Raw genomic sequence first — 15,970 nt, forward strand, 5'->3', positions numbered from 1 at the left:
ATGAAATTTTCAAATGGTCGGCCAAATACAAGTCCACTCAATCTACAAGACAGTCTCTAAATACACCCAATCTACGGTCCCATTAGCTTCTCTAATCAAATGGTTGGCCAATCTGTAAGACAATATTTCTAAATATACCTAATCTGCAATTTAATTAGCCCCTCTAAATATATACCGAAAGACAATGCATTTATTTACTATCAAATATTCGAAAGCAAAGGTGGCGCCTGACTTCATATGAACTTCCACGCGGTGTCGTTTTCACGCACGGGTAGAACTTGAGAGAGAAACCAACGGTCCCGGATTATAATATATTTTCTGCTATATATATATATATATATATCGGCGGCGACACTCCACTTCGCTCCCGTATTCCCCCTATATGCAAGAAACCTCAGCTGCCGCATATACACCCTATTTAAGAACGGAGAGAGGGGGAGAGAGATCAGTAGCCTATTTAAGCGAAACCCAAGTAGCCTCCTACGCCTTCCTCATCGACTCGCCCTCCTTCCCCTTTCCTCCTCTCCTCTCCTCTCCCGCCCCTTTTTCTTTTTCTTCTCTCTCACTCCCCTAGAATCGAATTCAAGACATCTTGGAGGACGAACCCTAAACCTAAGGTCAGTTCCCGGATGTTTCCCTCATAACTTTTAGCGCTTCTTGAGTTTTGTTGATGCCGCTGTAATTTATTTGGCAGGCGCTGAAGGTGGATTGCCCGGCCAAGGAGCCGATGAAGGCGATGGTTTCTGGGGCTCCTGCGGCGGGGAAAGGCACTCAGTGTCAGATGATCGTCGAGGAGGTCTGTTCCCATTATCCTCTTCTGTGCAGTCTTCTGCTCTTTGTGCTGTTTTCTTGTATGAGTCAATGCCAAGAATCATATGATAACTCTTAAAGAAGAATGATGCAAAAATTCCTTTTTCTTTTCTTTTCTTTTTTTGTTCTTTCTTTCTTTCTTTCGTTTCTTTTTTTGTTGTCTTGTTCATTAAGAATATTGGAAAAAGAAGCTATTTTTCTTCAATAAAGAAGAACAAGAAGCTAATTCTGAAGCATAATCCAACATCAAAGATCTGCTGGACATGATAATGAGAGTTTTGATGCTAAATCTTGATTCACTGTGGACGTAAGAGCATAGAAGGTGGTAGGAAAAGGCAACGAAGAAACTAGGATGCCTTCTAGGGTTGGAGGGTTGATTACAACCAAAGGTTTTCTTGCACAAGAACATGTCGAGGGTAAGGTGTCTACTACTTTCTGGGTTGTTTTGGAAACGAATGGAGAGGGATCTTACAGTCATCACACTCATAAGACAACGTCGTTACCTTCAACTCTTGTATTTGCGGTATATTCCTAGGGTTTCTTTATCACCTACATCGGAAAGGGAGGACTGAGGATACAGGAGCACCAGAGTCACGTTTTTTTCTAAAGATTCCTGTCCAGGGCACTGGATCCTTGTATTTCTTCTTGCAACCACAATCCCTATTCCTTTTTTGTGCGAAGGGTCCATCTCATTCATCCCAATTACATATATTTATATGTAATGATTGCTTTCTGTCGGGCAATGCTCTAAAGGGTGTAATTGCAAGTTCCATCTCGCGAACACCTATTATCCCAACAATTTTGGTCTAGGAGAAATGAAATAAGCTATTTCGTTTTGTGCAAGTAAATGGGATATATGCTGATATAAATTCCAGTTCTGGACAAATGTGAATATTATTCTTTTATGAGTTATGACAGTATAGAACAATGAGGTTGAGACTAAGAGAAGGATTGGGATAGAAGATGAGAAGTACAGAGAGAAGAGTGAAAAAAAATCAAGGGAAAAACCTCTTAGAGGAATTTATTTATGCTATATATAAATTCTCATTGACCTATGTAGGTTAATACTTAAACAACCATTAAAATGATGATTCCTAACCACGAAACTTGTTTGCAGTGGATCCAAACTAACATAATTCAACTCAAAATAAAACTTCTAATGAACCTAAAGCTCCACTGCATCTAGACCATTCACTCTAGCAGAAGCTAATTGAAGGCTTGCCAACAAGAGAATTACTTGCATTGCGTGGAAGGCTGCACAAAAAGCTGTGGAAATCCCTCCAAAACACAAAAACAATGACTTAAAACCTTTCCTAACCCTACCTAGACATAATGAAGTAGGAATTATAGACAATAATTTCACCATAAAAGCTAGTGCAAAAATTACTAGAAAATATAATATAAAAACCTAAAGATCAGAATTAAAATATAAATTCTGAAATTTGTCTCTGAAGTCCCAGTTGCATCAGTTGCTCTCACTTGACTCATTTACAAGTTTGTTGCTTTTGCGAAGAACTACTCCATCTATTGAGGGAATGTGCATTGTTTTCTTTGTTGGAGAGGGAATGTGCATTGGAATTTTTTGAGTCAAGCCAAAATCTTTCGATCCATAATTGCTATCTGGTTTGTTTGGAACAAATTTCTACCTTGATCCTGAGCAGTGTAAAGGTTGTCGCAAGCATTGTTTTCTGAACTTATTGACATCTTAAATCGAATAGTCTTTGAATAATCCCATAGTAAAAGAGATGAAGAAATGTTGTTCTACATTGAGACTTTCATGGTCATGCAGCCATGCAACTTATAAGGGGATATTCTTTCACTACACCTTCAGATTCAGCTTTTCCACTACTTTTGTTGAGACAAAAATTGTCTATACTTCTCCATTAGAGAATACTGTCATCAGCTTTTCACTGTAAGCCACTGTCATTTGAAGGCACTTGTCTGCTTTGAGTCCATGTGTTGTCCTTTCAACACCCTAATCTCTCTTGCAACTAGATTGTTTACATCTGTTTGCTAATTTGTGAGGTAGCTTTTGTCTTCTTAAAAGCGTCGGAAGGGGTTAGTGATTAGGGCTTAGATTTGTTCTCGAAGTTGGGCTAGGACTTAGTTTTGTTGACTAGATATAGTTTCAAACATGAAGGGATTAAGACGTTGGAAGAAGTTGACAGCAATGGAGGAGCTGGAATCTTGAACACAACATGCTGCTCCAATAACACATATATTTTCTTCATATCCTCCATAACAGACTTGAATTTTGCATTGATTCCCTTGGCGAACTCTCTCAACTTGTTGTCCATTGTCCCTCATTGGGTAGGATCTCATTGCTCGATGACACTCAAATGCAACCCATTATCATTAGGGTCACAAATAAATTGATATAAACTAAAATAAACTCCAGATTTGGATAGATATGAATATTCACAGCAAGGAAGAATGTAAAAGGAAGGGAAAAGAGAAGAATAAGGGTCAAAATGGAGGATATAAAACCGAGAGAAAAAAGACAGAAATAAATGAGGATAAGAGATTTACAATTACTGAACATCTTAGTAGAGGGAGCTCGAAGTGTGAAACTAATGTTGGCACAGGTGGAGAGTGCCTTCCGCAGTTAGAAACATTTATCAAGCTCCAATTCAGTGTTGGTGTATTGTATGTAGGGATAATAGAGTTTCGTATAAATCCCATGTTTATTTAGTGCAAGAATGTAACCTTTTGACTTGTCTCACTTTGTTTTTCTATTAAGTTGTATAACATGTATGGGAGGAGCTGAAATTCATTATCTGAACATTTGAGTCCACGTTCTATAAGCAGTAGGTCGCATTAGATATTCTCTTGGATAATATATCTGAAGTATATGCCAAACTGCAATAGAAATGCACTTAGATGACTGTATCAATGCCACCATCCCATGATCCATTCATGATTATGAGGCTTCAAGTTGTATAGGTTCTGGCCTTTGAGTACATAATTTGGTTGACATGATTTATGATTTGTACTTTCAGTATGGATTGGTGCACATATCAACAGGAGATCTATGTAAGAGAGAAAGGATGGCTACTTGATGTGTACCCCAGGAGTTCTTCACATTCACAAAGTCTTGAAAGGATCAAAATAAGACCAGGCATATACATTGTGCTAGATGTATGCCATTTATATTCTTTTATTCATTCTTCATTTTTGAATTAAACTGTTATTTATGAGTTCTATGTCTGAAGCATGTTGATGCTAGATAACTGTGTTTGCATGTGTCTCAAAGCTTGCGTATTCTGCTTCAGTACTGATTTGTCCTTCAGGTGTATACTCATCTGCTTTATGTCTTAATATAGATCTTTATCATTTTAAGGTTGTTCAAGTCTGTGATGGTCATATATAAGATATAGTTGATTAAAAAAAAACAAAATACTGCTTCCATCTTCGATTCATTTTTGATTTCTATTGGATATCACTAGTGGACCAATTAAAAGCTTGTTTCTTCTGCTTCAGTATTGGTTGTGTCCTTCAGGTGTATACTTGTTTGCTTTATGTTTTTAATATAGATTCTTATGATTTTAAGGTTGTTCAGGTCTGAAGGTCACGTATAGGATATAATTGATTGGAAAAAATAAAATACTCCTTCCATCTTCAGTTCATTTTCGATTTCTATTGGATATCGCTAGAGGACCAACTAATAATTCCGGTACATTGACACACCATACTTAGTACATCTCCCCTTTTGTTTTGCTTCTAGCAGTTGGCCTATATTCTGATTGGGCTGCAATTATAAAATGATAGATGGGACCTATCACTGGTGATCAGCTATTTAAGTTTATATTCAGCCTAAATAACTTTGGTATAAAATGGTTGTTGCTTCTTAGTAATATTCTTAGGCACCACCTAGCTAGCTAGATAACAGACTATGCAGTTTCCATCTACCCTCCCACTTTGAATCTTTTCCTCTCTTCCTTTCTCTCAGCTTATACAAGTAAGAATTCCATCCACATGATTCTTCTCAAGACCCCTTGTGTATCATGTTAGTTCTATGTTCTTCATGTAACTGCAACATAAGTTCCACAAATGGAGTTCTGCAAAGATAGCCATAATGAGACGCACCAAGAAAAAAAATATAAGAGATTGTTTTCTTTGTCATCAAGTTTCGCACATGTATAACTTGATTCTTCTAGTCTCTGTTTTCATGCCTGTATACATAAAATCTCAACATAAAGGTCCATATCTAGATGGTGATGCATTTGTTACCCTCTTCTTCTGCTACTCCTCCACCTCTCTCTCTCTCTCTGTGGCTGGGCGATATGACATCTGAAAGCAATTTTAGTCCTATTTGGCTGGATACTAAGAAGGCCCAAACCCATCAACTCAGCCATGTATCTCAAACAACTGGTGTGATTCAGCCCAAGAGGCCACTTAGCCCTGATACATTGATATGCAATAACTGATTTCTGAAAAGGAAGAACACTACTTGCCTACTACCACAGGTCCTAATGAAAGAACTTCCTAAATTGACCAGCATGTATCAGGTTAGTTTTCTGTTTCTTTGAGTATCAATATTATTTTGTAGAGTGGTTTTGACTCAATTTGCTACTGTTGTTATCTCTTCCAAATGTGAGAAATACTTTCTGTTGTTTTGCTTATATGACATGAACATATGAGCTAATTAAGTTGCTTAATTGAAAGTCATGATGAGGAGCACCTGATGGAAGTTGAGTGGTTGTTTGTCATGCTTGCAAAGGTAAAAGTATCTATTCAAATTATCGAGAGAGCTAATAGACATTGCAACAAATACATGGTAAATATTTTGAACATTATGGAGGTGCAGATCATATGCCATGCGATATGATCTAAGCAGATGTAAAATATGTGATGAATAGTTGGAGGAACCAAGCCAACCGTTTAAGGTTGAAAGATAATTTGAGATAATATAGTTCTTATTATTTTTGGTTGTAGTTGACATTCAGATTCCTCAGTAGCAACCACAGAAATACTTACACATACATTGGAAGAACTAGTTATGTTAAAACTTGTTATTGTAGTCTATCCTCTTGCTTGATTAACATTGTCACAAGGTCGGTGGAACTGTTCCGAACTGGGCGGTTCCGGCCGATTCGAGCTATACCAGTGGCTCACCGGTATGGTTTCGGCAATGAAAATGAGATCCGTTGTCGGAGCTGGAGAAGGAGAAAGAAAGAGAGTGCGCGGGGGAGGGAGGGAGGGGGAGAGGTCGGGACGCTGGCGGAGGCCACACGGCAGTCGAGGCCGCGGCCGGTTTTTCTGGTTTGAACGAAACAAGGGTCCGGTTGTGGCCTTAATAACTTTTGCGGTTTTTAAGTGAAGTCAGCAAGCGATTTGCCGACTTTACTTAAAAATTTCAAATTTTTTAAGATCGCGGCCGCTTCCCCTGTTTTGAACTGCGGCCTTGCTTCCCGCAGATTCCACCGGCCTCCGTCGGCCCTCCGCCGGCGTCCGCACCCTCCTCCGGCCTCCCTCCCTTTCTCCCCCTTCTCTATCTCTCTTTTCCTCTCTCCCACGGTACCGTCCCTCTTTCGGTATAGATCCGGCACGGCCCGTACCGAGTCATGCTACCGGAAAACTAGTACGGTGCTTAGTACTGGTTCCTCCGACCTTGCATTGTCATATATTGATTTGCACACACTGTTCTCTCTAATGTTTTATCTTTATTTTTGTGTCAAAAAATTCTAATCTCTAACTAATAATAAATGAAGATTGGCATTTTATTTCCTTTAGCGTACATGCCCTTGATTTTCTTTTTCTCTATATAAAAGTGTAAACGTACATTTAATTTTTACATGTTGACAGCAAAACATTTAGATTTGCTCATGCTACCGTGATCCAACTTGTTATTTTGGTCCATGAACTCAATCAATTTGACCATTCACAAATCTTATCTGTTCTTATTCAGGTTCCTGATAAAATTCAAACCAACAGATGTGTTGGAAGGAGGCTGGATTCAGTGACTGGCAAAATGTACCATCTTAAAACTTTCCTCCAGAAACAGAGGAAGTTTCTACATGGCTTATATATCCTAGAAGCCGCCTCGTCCTTGAACCCCAAATGCCCAACAGGATACTCAACCAACACTTTGTCATCAGATAAAGCTTTTACAGCTGCGTCATGACAGCAGGAACCCCACTTTGCTGTTTGAATCCCTGTCATCACAGCCGCAGCTCGACAGTAAATCGAATCAAGGTTAGGGACCTTATGGTTCAAATACCAAGAAAACGAATCGCAATCAGCATTATCAGCCCAGGTAGACGACACGAGGAAAGGATAAATAACAAAACAGTGGGGTAAAGTATTGAGATGTCCAAACAAGGTTCTCATGCTTAAATGGCCAAAGGCTGGAGGTCATTAAAGGAGATAATATACTCATGAAAAGGTAATTCTTTTCTGTTATTTCTCATGCTCTCTCTCTGTTACTTCATTCTTTAATGTCTCTATAGCAAAGACAAAAAATATTTTGTGTGCTGCTATAGATTTGTTGATGTAGCTGCCACGATTTGTCAACAAGGAAAACAACCAAAATGGAAAAGCGGTAAAATGTCCAGCCCAACCCAGAGTTCAAAATTGTAGATGTGCTTCATCAAGATAACAACCATAATTTTATGTGGTAGAATTATAGTTGTTATGGTTCTTCCATGTCTTAACTACCTGTAACAGCAACAGCATTACCATGACAACTGATTGCCTGTCAGAATAAGTTGTATTTTATGAGACATGGTGGCTGCTCACACTAATCATGTTTTCATGGAAGGGTAGATATTTTGACATAAGATCACTCATGTTGGAACTCTACTCAATTTCAACTCTTCTATCATAATGTCTTATTTTATACGATGATAGTAAGTACTACATGCTGCATCCTTGCTGGTCATAGGCCAGCATAATACAAAACTATGTTGTGTCATGCCATGCTATGCTGCTCATGTGCTTGCCCTCATTTCCAGGGCTCAACTAAGAAAAATGAGTCTGCCATTCTGTGTTAATCTATGCTGGCCTGTCCAGCTGGTACAGACTAATACAGATAGGCAGCATGGCCTATGCAGCTAGTACAGATGATATAGATAGACTGGTAAGCATGATATCATGGCATATTCACCCTGTACCTTGCCTATATATTACAAGGAAGGTGTGCATGTTATGGCGTTGACTGGCATGACACTGCACCTAATTCACGGCGACACCAGTACCGGTATGGTGCGGTATGCTCAGTACTGGTATGGTATGCTACACTCCATACCATAACGAATGGTGTTCCTTGATTTAGACTTTTTCCTTTTGGATCTAGAATGCCATGTCTGACTATTGTTTCTTACATATGGCTAGGTCAAATCTAGTCTTAGAAACATATAAATGAAATGCTGAAGCTATCTTGCCAATATATTTGGACTTGTTAAGCAAGGTGATTGCATACTCTGCATCACGTTTAATTTCACAAGAATTTGAAGAAATGATTCTTATTTATTTTTAATTGCTTTCAAGGAAATAGTTTGATGGAAAATGCCCAAAAGAAATTGTATTTAAAGACATAGGCTCCCTATTGCAGCAGGTCTGTGAGGATGCTGCTGTAAATAACGAGAACTTGGACAAATTTAAAGGTCAGTATTTAACAACTTTTTCATGATATATTACCATTTACTGGATTGGTGGTTTGGTAGTAAAAGCACACTAACATTTCACGCATTCATTACTGCCATGCAAGTATAAACTTTTTTTGTTTCATTCTTCTCCATCCTTCATTCATTACGAGGAGAACTGGATATTTATTTGAGAGGAAGCTTCAAACAAGATGTGCACCGAATTGTTCCTTATGTCTACTAGTTACTATTTTGAATGTAATCAGTAAAAATTGCGAATGTATCAGCCTAGTTGCATTATATCTTGTATAGTTATAAATACATTCCCGAGGATAATCGGCAAGGGATTCCTACTCGTTTGAATAATATCCTGTACTCAAAGGAGATAAGGGGAATATTTCTATTATGATGTGCTGCAATCTACACAAAAGAACATAGAAGATAAAAAAGCTGATTACAGGTCAAAAACTTGAAGATATTTTCATTTTTAATTTTAAGTTGTTAATATCCCATTATCATATTTTAAGTATTTTTCTTATGTAAATTTATGAAATATCTTAAAATCCTGACATTATATTCATCTTTACTCTTAAGTTTTTTATCTTCTTGCATTGCTTTTTCAATCTATATTTGGTCTTCTTTCGTGAATTAGGATTTTCTATCTGGAAACAAAATTGAGATCATAGGTCTTACTGATTTACGAGATTCAAAGATGGAGATCAGCATTCCTGAACTTAAGCCAAAAATGGTAAATAGACCTGTTCACGGGCTGGGCCGGGCGGGCTGAGGTTCGCTTTACCTTTACCTCATACTCTTCTATATCAAAGCAATTCACTGATTACAAGACAGCAAGCAAAAAAACTATTGCCATGACACTTCTTACATCTGATCAAACCATTCATATAACTTGATGCTTGTAATCTACATTTTTCTTATGGTTTTCTGCTCATCTCGTAGCTAAAGGACTACAGGTTTAAGGTGAACATAGATAGCTAGTACTTTTTATAGTAAGAGAGGAAATAAAGTAATGGTGGATTGGCAATAATATTGGCATCCTAGGAATGGGAAGAAGCTTAGCCCTTGATGGGAGAGGGAGAACGGATGAGGGATTGTTAAAGGGAAGAGGTGAAGGTGGGAGGGCCATTTGTGGCTGAGTACTTTCCACGGGAAGTTGCAGAGTTCCATCCATGAGTATTTGTGGTGGAGGCAGCAGAGAGCGGGGTGTATTAAACTGGCATTTCAGGTGGCGATGGAAGCACTGGTGTAAGGACGAAAGGAGGATTGTTATCTATGGGCACTTAAGGTGGCGATGGAGAAGTTGAATCATCTGTTGTCACTGGGGATAGAAACAGTGTTGGAAGGCTGTCAAAGGGAATGGCTGGTGGGAGAGGCAGCATTTGGCTGGTCTGTGTCTGCTGGAGGGGTGGAGACGTGGAGTCGATGACTGGTAAAGGAGAAGCTGGTTGTGGAAGTGTGAAGGGAGGAAAGAAAGGAATTGCGGGAGGTGGAGGTGGTGAAGCATCAACAGATAGTGCTGGAGATGGCATGGTAGCAGTGCCGGCTCGAGCCTTAGGCGACCGAGGCGGTCGCTTAAGGCCTCCGGCTCATTGAAGGCCCCCGCCCCCGTGGACTCGTGGAGAGTCTTTTTTTTTTTTTTGTGAGCTTTCACATCCGAAAGCTGGCAGAGCCAGAGTAGCAGGGTGAGTGGGTGACGGGCGACGGCTATGCTGCTGACCCCCGCTACAGTGGGTCCACAGATCGCAATCCCCATCTGCCATCTCCCTGACGAGGCGACGGCTATGCTGCTCAGCTGCTGAGACAGGCTACGGCTGGGCGACGGCATGGCTACGAGCCTACGATAGCTGAGACAGGCAACGGTCCTTCCCCTTCTCTCCGACTCTCCCCCCTTCTCCACCCGCGAGTGCTTTTTTTTTTTGCTAAACGGCAGAACCCTTCAAAGCAAAAAAAAAAAAAAAAAACAGAGCGTACCTTCCGTTCTCCTCTCCGGCTCTCCCCTCGGCCCTCAGTGCTTCTTCACTTCAGTTCTTCGGCCCTTCCCTAGTTCCCTTCTCTGCCGGGAGGCTCGACCGTCGACGGCTTGAGGCTCGACCGCCCCTGCTTCGGCCTTCGGACTCCGGAGTCCGGATCTGCTCTCCAGCTCTGCTCGGCTCCTCCGACCTCCAGCCTCCGGCTCCTCGGCTCCGCTGTAGCCTCTAAACTTCTAAAGGCCATCGTCCTCCTCCTCCGGCTCCAACTCCAAGAAGGCAAGAACCCGGCGATGGCGTCACGGCGGCGAGTGGCGAGCCACCGGCCGGATCTCCTCTCTAGCTCCGAGCCTCCGACCTCCGGGCTCCGCCGCTCCGGCCTCGTCGGCTCCTCCGTGAGCATCCATTCCCAAATCCCAATTCCCAGGCCAAAGGGCAAAGGCAAAATCAAATCCCAGGCAGTGCCGTAGACCGCAGTGGTGAGTTTTATACGGTGCCACTTTTATATTGACTAATCACTATTCAGTATTCACTAACTATTTCACATCATCACATGGAAGTATATGTTGATTGTTATTTTATTATCTAATAGTTCTGTGATCACCGAACAATTGTCTATAAAGAGGATTTCTTTCATATGCCATATTGTTGTTATTGGCTTATTGCATTTAATGTTATATAATAATGAAAAAAAGCCAAGAGAATATATGGCCAACTGGTTAATTTTTTGATCCAATTAATTTTGATTTATTCAAGTTAGAGACACTACAATTATTTTTTTGGGTCTAATTGTCGGTTGGTTGTGATTTTTTTGGATCTTATTTGCGGTCAACTATGTCACAAGAAAGATTAAATGGATTAGCTATATTATCGATTGAAAATAATATTTTAATGAATCTTGAGTATAAAAATTTGATTAGTAATTTTGCATCTCAAAAAGCTAGACGAGTTATTTTTAAATAAAATTTTAAATTATTTTATATTTATTAAAAATTTTTTATTATTTAAAAAAAAGGCCTTCTTCTGTGAATTCGCCTTAGGCCCCCAAATGTTTTGGGCCGCCCCTGCATGGTAGGTACGAGCAGCGGCTGGGAGAAGTCTGTTGGTGGTGTAGGAAATATAGAGAAGTCTGTTGGTGGCGGAGGAAATGGGCATGATGACGAAGGAACAAGAGGTGGGGCAGGATATATGGGAAGGAAGGGCGGCAGTGTAATTGTGGTCGGAGGTGGGGGTGAAGGTACAAGAAGAGGCGGGGGTGGTGGTGATGCTACACGTGGTGGTGGAAGTGGTGTAAATACCGGTGGCGGTGGCGAAGGAACTAGAGGTGGTGATGGTAGAAAGATGGATGGGGTTGGTGAAGGTGGTGGTCGTCGGAAGATTGGTGGTGGCAATGGTGGGGCCAGCGGCATCGGTATGGGAGGTGGAGGACACGGAACTGGGGGTGGTGGTGGTGGAAAGACTGGTGGAGGTGATGGTGGTAGCAGTGGCGGCTGCTGCAATGGTATGGAAGGTGGAGGATATGGAACAGTGATGCAGGTGGAGGGGTGGCTTAGAGGAGGGGTTGGGATGACCTGTGGGGGAAGAGGTGGTGACATGGAGGTTGCAGGACATGGGACAAGTGTATGAGGTGGCGGCGACAGTGGGATGAAGGGAGGAGTGGGCATGAAAGGGTTATCAGGGAAAGGGATGGAAGGGAAGGGCCATTGCCCGCAAATTCTGTAGTGATACCGGAATAGGGGATCACATTCAGGATTGCAGGCGTGTGATCTTCTCCTGCCGCCGCCGCCGCCGCTTCTGCATCTACTTCTCAGCTCTTCTTTCGCTACTGTTATCTGAGGCTTATGGTGATGTGGGCGTGGAGATGGTCTAGCTCGAGCCTGGATTATATTGGTTGTTGTGAAGAAGAGGGTGAGGAGGAGGAGGAGCGGGAGTTTGGAGAGGGAAGTACTCATGTTGAAGATGTTGGCCGTTTACCTCTGCTATTGCTGGAACCGGAGAAGATGATGACGAGTTTGTATAGGGGAGCATTATGACAAGCAGGAGGGAGAAAATGGGTTGGGTCTCGAGTGTTTGACGTTTGTTGCCTGTCAACTACCCATAATCTGCGCCTCGTAACAATGAGCAATGAAAGGTGCATTGAGCTGTGATTGCGTGGTCTAGGGGGAACGGTTTTCAATGCAGTAGCATAGCATAGCATGCACGAAATGGAATCGAGACCAACGAAAAGAATTTGGCAAAAAAAAAAAGAGGAGAGGGATGGGAAACATTGCATTTATGTGCGATGTTGTTAAGGTGGGGATTGCGAGATCTTGGTTGGTGTGCCGGAGGGTTGGCTACGGGCTGGATGCTATACAGGTGGCATAGGTCATATACAACCTAGGTAGCATGGTCCGGTGAAGCGGCCCTCATGCAAATATTGCCAATTGGATATCAAATTGGTTTTGATTATTGGCATGTATCTGTCAAAATTTAGAAAATGAATTAATAATTGTCAACTTATAATTAAGGGGATATGTGTCATTTTTCGGGGGCCATCTAAGTTCAAAATAAATGCCATTTTTTTGTATAAATGCTAAGTTCAAAATTAGGTAGCATCCTGATGACATTACCTGGTCTGGTTGACTTTTGAAGGGTGCTATTTAAGGAGAGTCAGCACGTCTCGAGGCTTGGAGTTCAGATATCCCAATGCAAGTTTGGAGGCATCCAGGATGTACGCATGAAAAAGTTTATGAGACCCATAATTGCTGATTTCACAATTTTATAATAAATGAAGTCTCGTTTAACAATAAATCTTATGAGTTACATTAATCCCTTATCGCTACATTGGCAAAGGCAAGGGAATTGTTTGCATGTACATAATATAAACCCGGCAGTGCTACTTTTGTTTCTTTCCACGGCATTGATGAGCCAAACCGGAACATAAATTGTCCATGATCGGCTTGTATGAGCACAGAACAGCTTTTTATTGAGCCAATAGCTTTAACTTTTAAATGGATAAAGCAGGGGCGTACTCTTGGCCGAGGTCCCTTGGTAATATTTCTCCTGTTTATGGGTCATCTGCATTAAAAAAATAAAAATGTACTGTAATTTTTTTAAAAAAAAAATCAGGCTATAGTTGCCAGTTTGTTTGCTTCATTTTAATACTGGCCTTCGCTTAGGGTTTTCTTGGCGCGATCACATCTATTGGCACGACTTTTATTCCAAGGCAGAAAAATTACTTTAGCAAGGCTTGCACGGTTGTTGATCACTTGATCTCATATATTTTATATTCTTAAAGTTAGTTTCACTCAATTGGATTCTAGTACCGCTAAGATCCAACTATTACCGACCAAATCAGCGGACTAGCAAGAGCATGCCATTTGGCCTCTGCTAAACATATAATAGAGATAGTTAAAGCTCATTAGCGATAGGTTGTTATAGCTCAGCCTCATAAAAGAACGTCGCTTGCGGCTATTGTTCGTGGTTTACATAACATGCAAGTAGGTACTATGCACCGAGCAGTTAAGACACATAAATGTCTTTTTTGGAAATCGACACCAATCTCCACTCTATATAGACCCGACTTGGGGGATCTTTAGGTACGCTCATACTCATACTCTCTTCGACTGTGTATTGCTTGAATCCAAACACTCTTGATCAGACATGTCTCTTAAAGGCCATCGACCATCGAAAAGGGGGACAACTCAAAAATGATTAGGATCCCTTATCTACAAGCCTATAAGGCTAGAGAGCAAACTTGGTAAAGGAACCGGTTTCTTCCACGAAGACAACCCAGAAGCAAATATGACCTTCATTCTACTAACCAAAGAGTCGATGAAAAGATCTAGCATAAAGCAATGCTCAAATAGGACATGTGCAAGACCCAATTAATCAAAGGCTGGACAAGCCAACAACCCAACCTCTTCAAGTTTGGAGCCCCGATGTGAACTTTGAAGAACCTATAGATGGGGGGCAAGAAGGTTGAACCGACCAAAGATACTTAAAGTTCATAGCTAGGGGGGAGACTCGTAGCAAAGTCTTTATATTGGCTCTATGGCCACACTACAGCATACTCAGATGACCTAAAGGACCTAGCGAAATAGGTCTACTCAACTAAGTATGTCGTCCGACCTACGACCCCAAACACTTGGCAAAAAAACCAAGAAACATTACAAAGCACACGAGGTATGAACAAAATGTTTCATTCCGATACTTCAAAATGATCTTATAAAAAAGTTTGTTACAAGAAAAGAAAGCTTGCCATACTAAGGGCCGATCCATAAGAATATATAAAATATATAAATAAATTTACTTTATCCTATTAGTTTAAGTTTTTGAAATAAGTGGTAATTTTAACATGATATTAGACTAGAGGTTTTAAGTTCGAACTCTATCTCTGCACTCTTTAACCTCATTATTAAAAAAATTTACATATTGAGCTCACTCATTAAAGAAAAGTCCGGCCGATATGTGAGTATTTTTAGCTAACTGCTCCTCAGCTGTTGTTGTTGACCGCCCTATAATCTCAGCATACTTGCTAGGGCTAATACTGCCAAGGTCGACCTCCGGATAGAGCTTGCCGACCGACTCCTTGCACCTACTGTATCCTTGTGCAAAGGGGATGGCGCTGTCCATGAGTTCCAAATAGAAGTCATCCAAAGCTCTGAAGTCTTCAACCGCTTGACGAGCCTTCTCTTCAACTTGGGCGGCCTTCCCTTCAGCCTATGCAACTTTATCTTTAGCCTCCACAAGCTACACCTTGAGCTAAGCAGTTTCTTTCTTAGCTTCCTTCTTCAATTCCTCCAACCTCTTCTTTGCTTCCAAGGTGAGGAGTTCGGCAGCTCCAGCATGAAGTTCAGCTGCCTTTGTCAGGTTCTTGGTTTCAACCCCTTTCTTTTTAGCGTTCAGCTGCCTTTGTCAGGTCCTTGGTTTCGACCCCCTTCTTTTTACTTTTCCGAAGCTCATGCTCAAATAGCTCCGCCCAACGCTTGAAAGCAGTCATATTGTCGTGCATGATATAAATGGTATAGGCATGCTATGACTAAACAAATGGATGGATTTGGAGGATGCAAATCCACCCTCGAGTGGCCCTACTCATATGAAAGGTGGCTTGGCCGCTTAGGGCTGCCTACCAATCAGAAAGATGTTAGCTGAGCGAGGTGTTCGGATCTTCTCGTTTTGTGAGACTTGCTCGGATATGGAGGAGACCAGGAGGATGTTAGCTAGGCAGGAGGTCGGCGCTCTCCTGATTTGACTGTCATTGAGGTGGAGCTTCGGGCAGCATGGGAGGGTATCTCCTATGCAAAGAGGGTACTTGATGCAGACATGATATATCTCGAGAGGGATTCTTTCACGGTGATCGATTGGATACGGGGAGGTAATCGATATAGAGATGGTCATTCATTGATTCGTGAGACTCGCAGATTGGTCAGAAGGTTGGCCTCCTTCCAGGCAGCACATGTGTATCGGAAGGCGAACAGCACCTCCTATGTTGCTCGGCACTCCAAAGAGATTCTTTGGAGTACTGCCACTGAGATTCCTTCTCTCTTGTATCATTTTATTATTTCTGGCTTGATAGGCTGTACTTATGTAAAAGCTGTAATGATGCCATTT

General features: G+C 41.3%; 1 long non-coding RNA gene across 6 annotated transcripts; it reads left to right on the top strand.

Moving 5' to 3' along the window:
* Positions 1-342: 342 nt before the first annotated feature.
* Positions 343-9,905, top strand: LOC103715970 (uncharacterized). 6 transcript variants are annotated; one of them, XR_016399232.1, is made up of 6 exons: positions 343-617; positions 695-796; positions 3,810-3,948; positions 6,719-7,195; positions 8,306-8,414; positions 9,046-9,905. It is a non-coding gene; the product is annotated as an uncharacterized LOC103715970 (long non-coding RNA). The 6 variants fall into 6 exon arrangements; XR_016399230.1 differs by lacking the exon at positions 9,046-9,905 and adding an exon at positions 8,143-8,218 and having other exon boundaries at positions 8,306-8,971; XR_016399229.1 differs by lacking the exon at positions 9,046-9,905 and having other exon boundaries at positions 344-617; positions 8,299-8,969.
* The last annotated feature ends 6,065 nt before the right edge of the window (positions 9,906-15,970 follow it).

This window comes from Phoenix dactylifera, chromosome 2 (genome assembly GCF_051530095.1).
Source record: "Phoenix dactylifera cultivar Ajwa chromosome 2, Ajwa_hap1_PhDact_Kaust_v1.1, whole genome shotgun sequence".
NCBI lineage: Eukaryota > Viridiplantae > Streptophyta > Magnoliopsida > Arecales > Arecaceae > Phoenix > Phoenix dactylifera.